The sequence below is a fragment of the Phyllobates terribilis genome, unplaced genomic scaffold (genome assembly GCF_046119375.1).
Source record: "Phyllobates terribilis strain yellow unplaced genomic scaffold, ASM4611937v1 Scaffold_1__5_contigs__length_1240528914, whole genome shotgun sequence".
Lineage (NCBI taxonomy): Eukaryota > Metazoa > Chordata > Amphibia > Anura > Dendrobatidae > Phyllobates > Phyllobates terribilis.
Window position 1 is genome coordinate 193,634,655 of NW_027362761.1, and position 17,099 is coordinate 193,651,753.

Below are 17,099 nucleotides of genomic sequence, written 5' to 3' on the forward strand. Positions count from 1 at the left end.
TCTGGACCTTGCAGATGTTAGTCCTTCCGCATACAACTCCTCCTCCTCTCCTTCCTCCACCTCCTCTTGTGCCACCACCTTACTCTGAATTCTGTTTAACATGTGCTCCAGCATCTAAATCACCGGAATAGTCATGCTGATAATGGCATCGTCAGCACTAAACATCTTCGTCGCCATTTCAAAACTGTGCAGAAGGGTGCATAGGTCCCTGATCTGAGACCACTCCTCCAGCGTGATTTGCCCCACCTCTGGATCTCGTTGGCCCAGGCTATACGTCAGAACTTATTGCACCACGGCTTGTCGGTGCTGCCACAGTCGCTGCAACATGTGCAGAGTTGAATTCCACCGGGTAGGCACATCGCATTTTAGCCGGTGAAGTGGCAGGCCCAACGACTTCTGTAGAGATGTAAGTCGCTGAGCTGCGGGATGCTAACGGCGGAAGTGAGCACACAGCGACCGTGCCCTCTGCAGAAGGCCATCTAGTCTGGGATAGTGGGCTAAAAATTGCTGGACAGCCAGGTTCAACACGTGAGCCATACAAGGCACGTGTGTGACATTGCCCCGGCGAAGGGGCGCACCCAGGTTTGCAGCATTGTCGCACACGGCCTTCCCTGGTTTCAGGTCCAGTGGAGACAACCATTCACGAAATTGGTTCTCCAGAGCTGACCACAACTCCTCAGCTGTGTGACTCACATTTCCCAGACATTTCAAAGTAAAAACTGCCTGATGACGTTGAGCCCTACTGCCAGCATAGTAAGGAGGTGTGCAGGATCCCTTCTGCGTAGTTAGAAAGCTTGTGGCATGACCAGACAGGCTTTGGGTGCAGGTGGAGGACCGAGAGGGGGTTGAGGAGTCAGAAGCAGTGGAGGAACTTTGAGATAAAGAGGATTGATGCACAACTCATGGGGACGGCAAGACTTGGACAGCAGCCCCTTGTCCTGCTGTCACCATAGTTACCCAGTGCCCAGTCAGCGACATGTAACGCCCCTGTCCATACCTACTCGTCCAAGTGTCTGTGGTGAAATGCACCCTGTCACACACAGAGTTTCTCAAAGAAGCGGTGATGTTGTGTGCGACATGCTGGTGGAGCGCAGGCACACCTTTCTTTGAGAAGTAGTGCCGACTGGGCATCTGGTACTGGGGCACTGCGACGGACATAAGGTCTCAAAAATCCTCTGTGTCCACCAGGCGGAAAGGCAGCATTTCTGTAGCCAATAGCTTGCAGATGGTGAAATTCAACCTCTTAGCTTTCTCATGGCTAGGAGGAAATGGTCTTTTACTTGTCCACATCTGAGGGACCGAGGGCTGGCTATTGTGCTTAGACGGGGTTGATAAGGGTGTCCCCGGCAAACTGCCGGTCTGTGAGGAAGATGCAGGCGGACATGTTAGGTTGCCTTGATCCAAAGGTGGTGCTATCGATGTCGGACAGCGCTCAACACCAGCTGGTGTTACCACCTCCAAAGAAAATGATGACCTGCCAATCACGCTGGCTGTTGCAGGTAAAGAGGTGGCAGGTCTGCGTCCCAAAACAGGTGTGACTGCTGTCCCCCCAGTCACAGAGGATGAAGAGGCCTCAGATGCACAAGATGGGGCAGACGGTGGTTGGCCCGGCCGGCTAGGCCGCATTGTAGCACAGTGAGCTTCCCACTGCAACTTATGCTTCATGTCCATGTGTCGGTTCATGCATGAAGTACTCAAACTATGTATTTTTTGGCCTCTACTTAGCTTTTGTTGACAAATGTTACAGATAACACGAGTTGGGTCATCTTTATCGATCTTAAAAAATGCCCAGGCTGTGCAAGGCTTATCACCCATGTGACCTGAAGAGCCACCACGACTTGTGGTCAGAGGCAGAGTTGTGTTTGAGGATGCAGTTGTTGACGTGCTTCCAGTACTACGTCTCTGTCCAGGAAGGCGCAACCTGACCTCGTCGTCACTAGCATCCTCCTCCACCTCCTCTGCTGACCTCATCTCTTGGCTGACTGTGGGTTGACAGTAAGTGGGATCTCCAACCTCATCATCATCACCCTGTGTGTTATCACACCCGTCGTCCTCAGAGCCAACCTGTTCCTGCCCTGACAAAAAACTAAAGTTGTCGCTCCAATCAGGTATTTGAGTCTCATCATCGTCTTCCTCATTGTCTCCACCAACAGCAGTTACAGTTTGGGAATGAGGGTCTACATTATGGTCAGAACTTTCAGCGTCTGGTCCTGGATCCGACTCATAAAGATTCTGGGCATCAGTGCAGATCATTTCCTCGTCTGGATTCACAGAATCGCTGGAGCTGACCTCTGATTCCCAGGCTATAGTATGAGTAAACAGCTCTGCAGACTCAACCATCTGTTCTACCTCATACTCAGACGGGCAGCTGGAGATTTGGGAGCTGTGAGGAAGCAAGTGCGATTTGGGTGACACCTCTGAGGACTGGAGAATTTGTGATGTTGAAGTTGATGTGGAGGAGAGCCCACATAAAGGAGCACTTGATCCATTGAAGCACCTGCTGTTTTTGTGCCTCATCTGGAATTTGTAGCGATTGGCGTGGCCGTAAGAAAGGGATCTTATCACATTGTCCGCTAAAAGAAGTAGACATTTTAGTTTGGCTTGAAGATGGTCTTTCTTCTGCAGATGTTACTGTTGCTTTAACACCTACCCCACGGACACAACCTTTTTCCCCCTTCCCAACACGCCTATTCCCCTTTCCACCAGCAGCAGGCCTTTTTCCACTCATTTTGGTAGTTACCTAATTCACAACTCTGGAGTTGTTTGCACAATAAAACAATGCATGGGAACCGAGCAGAGCTGAGTGGCCAAACTGTGGTATTAGGCCAAAACTATTGTCTGGGTTAGATGCAGAAAAAAATGATATTCAATTTGCAACCTGATGGAGGTCAGTATAGATGGACTAATAGATCAAGTCTCACACACTGCTAGAAGCCCAAATATTTTTTCAGAGCTAAATGCAGATAAAAATTATATTCAATTTGCAACCTGATGGAGGTCAGTATAGATGGACTAATAGACCAAGTCCCACACACTGCTAGAAGCCCAAATATTTTTTCAGAGCTAGATGCAGATAAAAATTATTTTTAATTTGCAACCTGATGGAGGTCAGTATAGATGGACTAATAGACCAAGTCCCACACACTGCTAGAAGCCCAAATATTTTTTCTGAACTAGATGCAGATAAAAATTATTTTTAATTTGCAACCTGATGGAGGTCAGTATAGATGGACTAATAGAACAAGTCCCACACACTGCTAGAAGCCCAAATATTTTTTCAGAGTTAGATGCAGAAAAAAATTATATTCAATTTGCAACCTTATGGAGGTCAGTATAGATGGACTAATAGAATGATGCTATGCCCCAAAGGTTTTACTTCACTAGGTGCAGTAAAAAAATTGGTTTTCTATACACAGGTGGTGTAGCTTGCAACACAGATAAGCTACTCCACTGACTAACACACTCTGCAATAGGCCAAAAAGGATTAGCTTTGCTAGATTTAGCCAAATGCTGTGAAAAAAACTTGCACAGCACTGGCACAGACCTGCCTGGCAAAAACTGTTAGGAACTGATGTAACTTAGTCCTGAAAAGGACTGCAATTACAATTAGTCTTTACTCCCAACCTATCTATTTAAGAGCACAGACCTGCCTGATAAAAGTCGTAGGAAATGCTGTAACCTAGTCCTTAAATGGACTGCAATCACAACTATTCCCTACTCCCAAGCTATCTATAGATTTGTGCGAAAATTGGCTTTAAATTAACAAGGTATAGCGCACACAGCAACAGCGGTGCCGTCTAACACGCAGCTGCAGCAGTAAGAAAATGGTGGCGACGGGGAAAATGGCTGGGTCTTATAGGGCAAGGACATGTGACATACACTGCCAATGACACATGCCCTTGCTTGTGTGAAAAAAAGCAGTTCGCTCCGTGTGTGCTCTGCTGATAGGCTGACAGATTGCACCTCCCCACTGTAAATGCGGGAAAGAGAAAAAAAAATGGAGATCTTCATTATTCCTGCAGAGATCCATCCCCTGCCCCTCCCCCCGCCCCGCTGAACACTCAAACTGCGTATTAACATTAATTTTCATCATTACTGAGAAAAAATCCAGTTATGATTTTGGTGCACGAACAGTTATCGAACATAACCTCGAACAGCCGAATTTTTTTCAAATCGTTCGTGTTCTCCGAACGGCTCGAACACCGCCCAAAACAGATCGAATTTGAGATTGGCGAACAGTTTGAGTCGAACAACGCTCATCTCTAGTCAACAGGCCAAAAGAAAACGTGTGAATATATTTACTGACTCAAGATACGCCTTCGGGATTGCACATGACTTTGGGGAGATCTGGGCAAAGAGAGGATTTGTCACGACTGCAGGTTCTCCTGTAAAAAATGCTGAAAGCGTCAGACAATTGATGGAAGCGGTACAACTACCAAGACAGTTGGCTGTTGTAAAGGTAAAAGCTCATACCCGACAAGACGCCCCTGAAGCAAGAGGTAATGCACTTGCTGATCTCCATGCTAAACAAGCAGTTCTTCTCCATGTCCATGGCTGTTACGCGACAGCAGACAAAACAGCTAAATTCCGTGCCAACTCAGGATCAACCTGCAGAAAATCACCAACCGGTCCCTCCAATCATAAAACTACGCTCCACACAGCAGAAAGTCTCTAAAGAGGAACGCCAGTCATGGAAGGAAGCAGGTGCTAAATTGATAGATGTGCTATGGAAAAAGGAACAACTATATTGTTTGCCTCGACTCCTATATCCTGCCGTTGCAGCCTGGACCCATGGACCGGTGCATCCAGGGAAAAACCAAGCTTTGCTACTAGTACAGAAACTTTATTGGGCCCCAGGAATTTCCACTGTGTTGAGCGCACAGAGCAAAGGTTGCACAACATGCCAAACCTGCAACCCAGGTAGATTACAGAATGTACCAACAAAACACCTTGCTAAACCAGAGTATCCGTTCCAACGATTACAGGTTGATATCACTATATCACGATATCACTCTCCCTAAAGCAGGATGATATGAATATTGCTTAGTGCTAGTGGATATGTTTTCCAGCTGGCCAGAAGCATTTGCCGTTCCAAACATGACTGCCAAGACCACCGCCAAGAAGCTGGTCTCTGAAGTTGTTTGCCGGTATGGAGTCCCAGAAGTTATCGAGAGTGAGGACCAGCCTTTTCCTCATGTGTATATCAAGAAATACTTACCATGATCGGATCAACAGTGGCATTACATACTCCTTACCACCACAGTCAAGCGGCAAGGTGGAGAGATTGAATGGCATACTGAAAAGGCAATTGACCAAAATGATGCAGGAGACTACGGCCCAGTGGCCTGAGCTCCTTCCCATTGCACTATATCACATATGTACCACCCCCATAGGGAAACATAAATTGTCACCCTATGAGACACTATTTGGGTCACAACCAGCTATAGCTCGATTTACCCCACAACAATTATCAGAAGAGACGGATTATGTTGTACAGTATGTGATTCAGCTTGCCAAAGCACTAACTAACACCCATGCGTTAGTATCATCTTCTATTCCAGATCCAGCTGATGCAGAAGGTTGTCATAGCCTCAAGCCTGGAGATTATGTGTATGTGAAGAGGCATGTTCGGAAACACGGACTAGAACCATTGTATGACGGACCATACCAAGTGCTCCTGACAACCCCAACAGCAGTAAAACTTGAAGGGAAGTTAACATGGATCCATGCTTCACACTGAGATGTTTTATGATAATATGTATGGTTAAATCAGTCAATACCTGGAATAGCCTACAACAGAATACTGACCTTTTTAATAACAAGTTCATTACTCACCACCACATTTTGGTACAAGAATTGAGTCAATTAGAGAACAACCAAATCAGTGACTGTTGGATATGTATTCACTCACCAGTTTCAGGTGTTAGTATGCCTTTCCTGGGGGTCCCAATCACTCTAGAAGAAATACTAAACTGGCCCAATTGTAGCGACATCCTTGCTGATAACGCTACTAAGTTTAGTAAGTTATGGAACACCACTATAGGTATACCAGTAGTTGGGTGGGTGGATCTCCCCTGGTGGCAAGGAAATATTACTGCCACCAGTAAACATCTACAATATCTTGCCCTTAAAGGAAACACATGGGTACCCAGGAACAAGTCTTCCTTGACCAATTTAGGCTTCATACCAACTGAGGGTCTACAAATCAGTTTTAATTCTACCTCTAGTATGGCTGTTGCTTTTAAACCATCATTATTGGAAAGATACATTCATAATCACTCATGGGTACATGTAAATCTGTTTATAAAAGGCACCAATGACACATGTTATGAAATATCTGGTAACGTCCCTTGTAATGAATCTTCTGAATATAAGCCTAGTGATCCAACATGTGGCAATCCGGATGTTGGATATTGTAGCCCCCTGGGACAAATGCCTTCATGGTGTATGCTGTCAAATATCACTGTTCTTATCAATTTGGTACATAAATTAGCATTACAGCACTCCGCTTTATGGAATCTGCCATCAGCCACATATTGGGTCTGTGGAAATAATGCGTATAAATGGCTCCCAGTCGGAGTAGGGGGGACTTGTACGTTGGCCCGGTTAACTCCAGCCACTTATCTTATTCCCCATAGTAAAGTAGATATGAGAGCCATCCCTCTTCATACCATCTATAAACGTGCCAAGGACAATACCCCACGCCCATCAGGAAGACCTCATTTGGTACAAATGGGTATACCCAATAAGATAGTTAGTACTGTTTTCCTCTACCCTATGGTAACATAAATGTGGGACAAATTAGTGGAAGTCACGGACTACTTAGATGACGAAATTTGGAGTATATTGGAAGTAATTAATACTACTGTTGCGGTGCAGAATCAGCTTATTATAGTGACCAATCAACATAACATAGTGCTGGACAATTTGACAGCATCTCAAGGAGGGATGTGTCAGGTTATAGGTCCTGTCTGTTGTCACTATATTGACCCCGACTCTACCATACGCTTAAAGACTAAAATGGAAGACATTAGGAAAATCAGGGAGGAATATAACAAACACAACGAATTGACCAAAGACAGTTGGTGGTCTGATACATTCTCCTTTTTGAATCCTGCTAATTGGTTTAAAGGGATTGGTGTATGGATTGTTGGAATTTTACAAGGAGTGTTGCATATTGCTATTTGCATTTTGTTAATATATGTCTTACTAAAACTAGTCTTTTATTGTATCCCAATTTGCATGAGGAAAACCTGCCAGTCGTCAGAGAGCAAGGAGGACGCTGTCAACCGGCATCCAGGGTTACTATACACGGATCTCACAGATTTAACCAACATTGAAGGCCTAGACGGTAAGGGAATGATGACCTTTATCCGCTCATCCCGACCATCTTCACGTCTGAAGATCAGAGCTCTACAATTATATCAACAAACAAGGGGGGATGGACATGCCGCAACGGCCTCAATTGGTAACATGGGCACTAATTGAGTGAAGACCAATGTCCCTCAGGCTATACATGACCCTGGGAAAGCACCTCTATTGTTGACAATAACATAATTTTTAGGGGGGAAATGTAAAGGACATATTGATATTCATACTATAGTTACTCCACTTTTGTTGCTTGCTTCTAAAATCATGTTATTGTACTACTTGCATAGCATACATTCTTTTCACAAGAACATTCTGAAGGCTACACTCTGCTCCTGTTCTAACTAGTTTACACTGGGATGTGTAACTTTGTGTAACTTTCCATCACGCGCCAAGCTTATGATAATATGACCATATGTGTGTTTCTGTAATAATTGTACTAACATTGGCTTAAGCCTGTAGCTTGGCTGCAGGTGATTGGTTATTGATATACTCAAAACAATATATAATGATAAGTAGAATAAACGGGGTTAGAGATTCTCCGAATCCTCCCATACAGAGCTCTGTCTCCATCTGGTTTTCTGTTGGATTGCGCAATCAACCTTGTAACATAGAAATTTGACACTCACTTGGTCAACCGTGAAGGGTCGTTGTTGCCCCCCCTCAACATGACAATGGGCTGAACCTGGTGACAGAGAAATGACAGCCGGGGTAGATACAGTTTCCCTCTATGCCAGTCCTTTCACCGAGCTAAAGAATATGGCTGTGGTGAAATACAACTCCCACTGAGAAGCTGTTTCAGATTGAAAAACATTGTGCCCACCAGACGATTTGATTCTGAGGGTAAACCTTTCTCACCCGCTCAAGAGCCCCATAGCAGCTGCAAAGTTAGCGCTATCATGAACTCTCCTGAGGTAGAAGCCAAGGCACACCAGAGGATTCTCTGGTGGGACCGTCCAACCCTGTTGAGAAGCAGTCCTGGCTTCTATGGCTGTTTTTTTACTGAGGAGGAAACACACGCAAACACGGGGAGAACATACAAAGTCCTTGCAGATGTTGTCCTTGCTGGGATTTGAACCCAGGATCCCAGCGCTGCAAGGCTTCAGTGCTAACCACTGATCCAATGTGCTGCCGTTAACCCTCTAATATATAACAGGCTGGAGAAACTTGCACCTACTGCCACTCTATCTTAAGCTCCTTTGTGAGAAAATGTATTTGGGCAGCCACTCAGTCTACCAAATAAAATTCCTGGGGATGGCTTCGCTACTGGTACTGTGGGCAGTGCTAATACCATGGTGTCGTACCATAGTTTGCTGGAAATATTCCAGGCTGGTAGGAGGCAAGCAAATTCCCACAGAAAAGTACCAGCAGTAATGTTCAGGCCACATTTCAAGTGCAAAGAGCTTTAGAGGACTTCCTGGGAGAAATGACACACAGGGTAGATACGGTTTCCCTCTATGCCAGTCCTTTCACCGAGCTAAATACAACTCTCAGCAAAAAACATTGTGGACTGGCTCCGCACCGTCCCTGGCCACATTCACCTGTCCACGTGTTTGTGGTTAGGCGGTCCTTCCCAATTAATGCACTGGGGAGGGCAAGGGTAATGTTGTGGGACCCGTGCTTGTGGATGGCAGAGGCGATACCGGGAAATATAGTGGCGGCTGGGGACTGAGTATGGACACCCGGCCGCCGCCGGCATGAGGTTGTGAAAAGCTTCCGCCTTCACGAGCCTAAAAGGCCATATTTCAAGTGCAACCAGCTGTCAAAAATTTGGCAGTATAGTATTGCAGCCTGTGGGTGGGTGGCTGCCTGCATACTTGTGCTTGCATTCTAAGGAATGGGGTAGGGACAACTGAACGCTGCAGTGGGACAAGGACGTGGACGGTGATTGTTGCAAGTCTGAAACGACAGGTGCATGGCGGGAGGCATCTTCACATGCTCCAAGGATCACTTATGATGGGCACACTTTTAGGCAGTGACCTGGGAGTCAGAGATGCTTCCAGAGGTCTTCCCCTTGCTGTTCCCATGTCTTTTCAGCACTGTATGCATGTGTCTGATGATGTGTCACACAGCACATGTCCAGATAAGGTTGTAAATTGTTAAAATGACATTTCCTGGTGATTGCATTTGTCTTGGTTGAAAGCAATTCAAAAGTGCAAAAACGCATCAAAAACGCTATGTGTGAACATAGCCCAAGTTGTGGAGGAGTATTTTTGTTTTCGGTTATTTATTTTGCCTTATATACAAGTCATTACCCTGGAAAGGATGTTCCTTAACATATTTCCCAGGAAAATCCACTTTGGTTTTGTTTTTGTATGTTTTATTGTGAGTCCATAAAAGTGGCGTAATACTCTGACAACATTGTTCACAGCAGTAACCTGGGAGTCAGAGAAGCTTCCAGGGGTCTTCCGCATGCTGTTCCCATGTCATTTGAGCACTGTTCCCATCGATTTGGGCAACTTTTAGGCCCTCTGCAGACCTCTGGGGAGGCCGCCGGAAAAATGCTTCAGTTTCCCATAGACTTACATTGGGCTCTTTGCTCGGATCGAGCACTCGAGTATTCCCATTTGCTCGACTCGAGCAACAAGTACCCGAGCATGATATGCTTTTGCACTTTTGCATTGCTTTCAACGGTGAAAAATACATTCACCGGTACATGTCATTTTAACATTTTACCACCACCTTCCTGTCTTATACACGGTCCAGTGTCAGAAGCCATGAGTCTGGACCACATTATTATTATTACTTTAGCGCCATTCATCCAATGGCACTTTACATGTGAAAAAAGGGTATATAAATACATTGCAAAAATAATTACAATAATCTTGAACAAAAATGTGACAGCGACTACTACAGGAGAAGAGAGGGCCCTGCTCGCAAGGGCTTACGGTCTACAAGGGATAAGTGAGGATAGAGTATGGGAGGATAGAGCTGGTCATGCAGCAGTATGGTGGAGTGAGGGTTACTGCAGGTTGTACGCTTGTCAGAAGAGGTAAGTCTTCAGGTACCTTTTGAAGGTTTCAACAGTAGAAGAGAGTCATACATTTTGGGGTAGAGAGTTTCAGAGAAGGGGGGATGCACGGGAGAAATCTTGTATGTGATTGTGGGAGGAGGAGATAAGAGGGGAGAAGAGAAGGAGATCTTATGAGGATCGGAGGTTGTGTGCAGGTAAGTACCGGGAGACTAGGTCACAGATGTATGGAGTAGACAGGTTGTGGATGGCTTTGCATGCCAAGGTTAGGGTTTTGAACTGGAGTCTCTGGGCAATGGGGAGCCAGTGATGGGATTAACAGAGAGGAGAGGCCAGGGAATAGTGAGGGGACAGGTGGATTAGTCGGGCAACAGAGTTTAGGAGAGATTGGAGGAATGCGAGTGTGTTAGAAGGGAGGCCACAAAGCAGGAGTTTGCAGTCGTCAAGACGGGAGATGATGAGGACATGCACTAGTGTTTTTGTAGATTCGTGGTTGAGGAATGTGCAGATTCGTGAGATTTTTTTTACTTGGAGTTGGCATCTTCCTCAACCTGATCCTCCTTCCTCCCACCGTTTTGAGTGCCCTGAGACAACTGATCCCACACTTGGACACTCCGAAGAGCTATTTTGTTAATCTTTCCATTTATTCTGGCTTCTCGCTTGGTCTGCTCAAAAGTAGAAAGAGCTTGGATATGTGGTTTAAAGGAGAGATTAGAGTCCAAGGTTACCCCAAGAGCTGTTCACTTTTCCATTGATAGATTCAGGCCTCTCAGTTTCCCAGCTTCAAGCAGGGCAACAGAAGATTGCATGCAATGATTTTAGCAGCCATGGTCACCCAAAGGTAACAGTGGGAAAGGGCAATTACTGTTGCAAGAGGTGGATAATGACGAGATACAATGGACAGAGTCAGGAGGAGGACCAGGGTGCGGAAGTGGAAGATGAAGCGGTGGACGATGATTTTACTGACCCAATCTGGCAAGGGGACATGCAGAGTCAGGACAGCAGCACACAGGGGGAGGGAGGCATAGCGCCAAAACAGGCAGAAACAAGCAGTGTGGTGGCCACAGACACAAGGTGGGCAACTGTTCCCTGGAACACCAACACAACGGAAGTTGCCAGTACAACTGTTAGGTCTTCTCGAGTCTGGCTCTTTTTTAAAGACTGTTGTTTAGATAACCCCAAAAAGGCCATTTGCAACATCTGCCAGGACAGCATCATCAAGAGCACCAAAACTACCAGCCTGACCACCACCAGCATGCTCAGGCACATGACAGCAAAGCACCAGACTAGCTAGGCGAAACACCAAGGTCCAGAAACAGTGTCGGCGGGTGACAACACTGCCTCTTCCGCTGTTGTGCATACACGCCAATCGCCTGTCCATGGCACATGTGAAGATGCCTCCCGCCCTCCACCTGTCATTGCAGACTTACAACCATCACCGTCCATGTCCTTGTCCCTACCCCCATCCTTGGAATGCAAGCGCAAGTATGCAGCCAGACACCCACCCACCCACAGGCCGCAATAAACTGCCACATTTCTGGACTGCTTGCGCTTGAAATGTTTCCTTTTAGATTCATGGAGGAGGAAGCTTTTCACAACCTCATGGCGGCGGCCGGGGATCTGTACTCGGTCCCCAGCCGCCACTATTTGTCCTGTCCTGACCGCCTTACACAAGCACGGGTCCCAGAACATTACCCGTGCCCTCCTCAGCGCAGATAGTGGGAAGGACCACCTAATCACAAACATGTGGACAAGTGAATGTGGCCAGGGACGGTACATCTCACTGACTCATTCCACTGGGTTAATATTGGGAAAGCAGGACCAAGTGGGACCCTGGGACGGAATACGTCCTCCTGATGCAGAGGATTGCGGGTCCTGGGTCAATCAGGGTTGCCCCTACATTCTACAGCCCCTGCACCACCTCCTCCCCCTCCTCTTCAGCCTCCATCTCCATCACTTGATTAATTTTTTCAGGAGATATTCCAGATTATGTACTTAAACTTCATGGGTGCCAATAAAAATAAGCAGAACTTAGGCGACAAACCGCACACCATTGCAGAATTGTTGAAAGCTGTATCAGAGAAACTGGTGGCGGCTCTGAAGCTAGGAAAGCTCGCACATGGACCATGCCTGGCCCATGTGCTCAACTTAGTGGTTCAGCGGTTTCTCAAAACCTACCCGGATCTGCCAGAGCAGCTTGTGAAAGTACGCCGCTGTGTGCCCATTTCAGAAAGTCAGCTACACCTTCCGCCGCCCTGGCATGGCTTCAGCATTGTTTACAGCTTCCAGCTCACCGACTGGTGGGCGATGTGACCACGTGTTGGAAATCAACGTTGCAGATGTTTGGAATGATTTTGAGCAGCAGAGAGCAGTTGTTGAGTACCAGCTTCAACATGCCTGTCTGCATTCAGGTCAGCCTCTGCACATGAGAGCTGATGAGTGGGTTTGAGGACTCCACCAAGATGGTAAGCGGCGATGATGCCATAATTAGCATCACCATCCGGCTTCTCCGTCTACTGAAACGCTCGCTGCTCACAAGTAAAGAGGAGGCATTGCAAGCGAAGCAAGGAACTATACAGGGTGATGATACTCAGTTCAGCCTCATCTCATCTCAACGTGGATTGGGTGATAATGAGGAGGAGGAAGAAGAGAACATGGACAGTCATCCTCTTGGTGAGAACAGGGAAGTTTTGGATGTTGGCATTCTGGCACACATGGCCGACTTTATGTTCCGCTGCTTTTACCGTGACCATCGAGTTGTACGCATTTTGGGCATTACAGAAAACTGGCATCACGAGAGAATTCTTGGAGACGGAGGTATGAGATTCTGATTAAGGACGATGTCAGTCTTAGATCAGTTGCAAAATGGAGGGCACGGGAGGGGTGATACACAGAATTGAGGGATGAGATATAGGGAGGTGCAGTACTGTGGAGAGCTTCGTGGGTGAGAGAGATGAGTTTGTATTGTATTCTGTAGTGATTATTTAACCTAACCAGTGCAATGACTGGTACAGTGTAGAGGCGTCAGTGAAGCGGCTTGATAGAAATACGACCCTGCCTGCTGTATTCAGAAGGGACTGGAGAGGAGACAGTTTGTTTAGAGGGAGACCGATTAGAAGAGAGTTGCAGTAGTGAATAAGAGCGACAGTAAGAGTTTTTGCAGTATCAAAGGTGAAAAAAGGTCGAATTCTGGAGATGTTTTTAATGTGCAGATGACATGAGCGGGTGAGTGATTTTCCACGTTAAATAAAGGAAAGTTGTGTGTAAAATATGAATCCACGACAGCAGGCGTGCCGAGTGGAAGTTACAGTGGCACCACCTAAAGGAAATTGTAAAGTAAGGTGTAGGTAGATTAGTAGAGGGAGGAAACTGAAGTAGTTCATTTTTGGAGATATTAAGTTCAGACTTTTGTTGAAAAAAATGATAACAAAAAAAAAAATCCCATCTGACAACACTGGCGGCAAAGGTCACAGACAGTTCATTGGACAACCAAGGAGTACAAGCGAGGGAGACACAAACCAGATGCGGCAGAGGCAGAGGAATGCTGTCAAAGGTGTGGGACAGTTTTCTCAGACCCTCCCAGCGCCCAGGCCCTGATACATGGGGTACTCTGACAAGGAGGGAAAAGTTTTGGAAGATGCTGAAGGACTACCTTGGCGACCATACCAGCGTCCTCCATAACTTCTCCCTGTGTCTTACAACTGTTGGGTGTCCAAGCTGGACAGGTGGTATGAACTTGCTCTCTATGCCTTGGAGGTCCTGGCCGCTAGCGCTTTGTCAGAGATGGTTTTTAGTGCTGCCGGGGGCATTATAACTGATATAACTGATAGCATTTTCAGTTGACAGGTGGATGTGCCTAACAGGCTGACTCATAAAAATGAACAAGAGCTGAATTGGATCAGACTTCTCAATACCACCAGATGATAGCATCGAACATAAACTTGAATCCAGTGGTTATTTTTTGGAGGGTCTATTCCCATGCACCCCCTCACACTCAGACATGGGTATACGCTTCAGGAATTTCTCTATTTTATGTTGCCCTCCTCCTTCTCCTCATCCTCCACCACCAGGGTGACCATGATGCAACACCCACATAATTTTTTGTAAGGGTGTTTATGATTAGGCATGAGCAAACATTTCAATGTTCGGTTCGGAAAAGTTCGCCAAACAAATTGATATTCGCCGAATTTATTCGCCGAATGTTCGTCGAACATTTCCGAATCACATAGGAGTCAATGGGAGGACCAAAAAAATGCATATACAACACCTAGAAACAGGACCAAAAGCTGCCAAAACACATCAAATTAGGTGTAGACACCAGGGAAGTACCATCAATTGACCCAGAGTACAAGTAATATAATTATTATTACTGTGACAGCGACATTTATTCAGTTGTGCTTTACATGTCAAAATGGGTCACCGACTGGTACAACAGGAGAGAGGACCCTGCCTGTGAGGGCACAGTCATGGACGTGGTTTGTGGAACCACTGTGCCACGGACCCCGGAGAGCCTGGAGGGGCGTGACTAAGCGAGCACCAGACTGCTCACTAGAGCCTCAGATAGTGAGGTTAGACTTTGCTCCCAATGAACGCCAGGTGCCACTCCAGGACAGACCAATGGATGCGCAGCAGCTGGACCCAGTAGGACAGAGTCTGTATCAGAGTGCAGCAGGCAGAGTCTGTATCAGAATGCAGCAGGCAGAGTCTGTATCGGAGTGCAGCAGGCAGAGTCTGTATCAGGAGTGCAGCAGGCAGAGTCTGTATCAGGAGTGCAGCAGGCAGAGTCTGTATCAGGAGTGCAGCAGGCAGAATCTGTATCAGAGTGCAGCAGGCAGAGTCTGTATCAGGAGTGCAGCAGGCAGAGTCTGCATCAGGAGTGCAGCAGGCAGAGTCTGTATCAGGAGTGCAGCAGGCAGAGTCTGTATCAGGAGTGCAGCAGGCAGAGTCTGTATCAGAGTGCAGCAGGCAGAGTCAGTATCAGAGTGCAGCAGGCAGAGTCTGTATTAGAGTGCAGCAAGCAGAGTCTGTGTCAGAGTGCAGCAGGCAGAGTCTATATCAGAGTGCAGCAGGCAGATTCTGTATCAGGAGTGCATCAGGCAGAGTCTGTATCAGGAGTGCAGCAGGCAGAGTCTGTATCAGGAGTGCTGCAGGCAGAGTCTGTATTAGAGTGCAGCAGGCAGAGTCTGTATCAGAGTGCAGCAGGCAGAGTCTGTATCAGGAGTGCAGCAGGCAGAGTCTGTATCAGGAGTGCATCAGGCAGAGTCTGTATCAGGAGTGCAGCAAGGACTGGTACGCAGCCTTACACAACTTAGACTGCAGAACAGGAAGGTTCCACTACAGCCAACCCAATAAATGGAGACCCAATCAGGATTCCGCACATTTTAACAAATTAGTGGCAGACGCCAGCAAAGTGGCATCAATTTCAGTATTACTATAGAAATGCATGGAGTGGAGACGAAAACTTCTTCCACTACAATCAACCCAATGGATGGAGACCTATTCAGGATTCCCCACATTTCCAAAAATTAGCAGCAGACGCCAACAAAATGTAATCAATTTCACTACAGTAGAAATAGTGTAAATGAGACCCTCATCTCTTCCAGTACAGCCAACCCAGGAGATGGAGACTTAACCAGGAGTGTTCACATTGCCCTAAATGAGAGCTTAACACCACCGAAGTGGCATCAATTTCACTAGAGTATAAGTATTGAAAAGGAGGCCTAAACCAAATCCACTACAGCCAACCCAATAGATGGAGTGCCAATCAGGATTCCGCACATTTAAAAAAATTAGTGGCAGACACTAGCAATGTCTAATCAATTTCACTACTGTACAAATAGTGTAAGTAAGACCCTCACCTCTTCCAGTACAGCCAACCCAGGAGATGGAGACCTAACAAGGAGTGTTCATATTGCCCTAAATGAGGGCCTAACACCACCGAAGTGGCATCAATGTCATTAGACTACAAGTAGTTTAACGCAGACCCAAACCTGTCCCACTACAGCCAACGCACTGGATGGAGACACAATCAGAATTCTCCACATTTACCAAAATTAGGGCCTAAAACCTGCAGCAGCAAAAGCAAGAGCAGGTATAGAAGCCATATCACAGACTGCAATTGTTAGAACTCTCCTGTTAGGTTTTTTCTATTATGCTGGTCACATGACCGTTTTTGCCTATTTAATCCTGCTCCGCCCTTCTGGCCTTGCTGGACTTCATTGTAATTTCTACTCTTAAGCTAGCCAGGTGCTTTGTTACCTTACTCAGTCAGTTTAGCTAGGTCTTTTGACCTCTATGTTCTATGTTGTTTGTTTGTCTTTTTACTGCTACAATTTCTGCTAGGAGGTGTCCATCTTTCTCCCAGTCCCTAGTTCTTGTAGGGATCCCTCCCATACATCTATAAGTCTTCGTTCAGACTAGCTGAGGACTTTAGCGGGTCTGATCGCAGGATCAGGTTCCCCGTTACATCGTAGGGATCTAGCTTAGTTCTATTGTAGGGACAGATCTCCTGTCTTTCCTTAGTGCTTGTAGCAGATCATAACAGTAAGTCCAGCCTAAAAAAAAATTCTCTAAGGAAAGACCTCCAGTTTCCATCATGGTGTCGGTTCAGGATTTGGCTCAACGCCTACAGGGACTCTCTCTGGAGGTGGCCGAGCTCCAGCAACACGTGAGTAGCTGTTCTGGAGCGCATTTTGTGGAGCCAAAGGTACGATTGCCTGATTTATTTTTTGGTGAACAACAAGATTTTTTTTCCTTTAAA

The 17,099-nt window shown here is 46.4% G+C and overlaps 1 pseudogene; it reads left to right on the plus strand.

Moving 5' to 3' along the window:
* Nucleotides 1-17,099, plus strand: part of LOC141183449 (uncharacterized) — a 79,418-nt pseudogene that overhangs the window by 21,425 nt on the left and 40,894 nt on the right.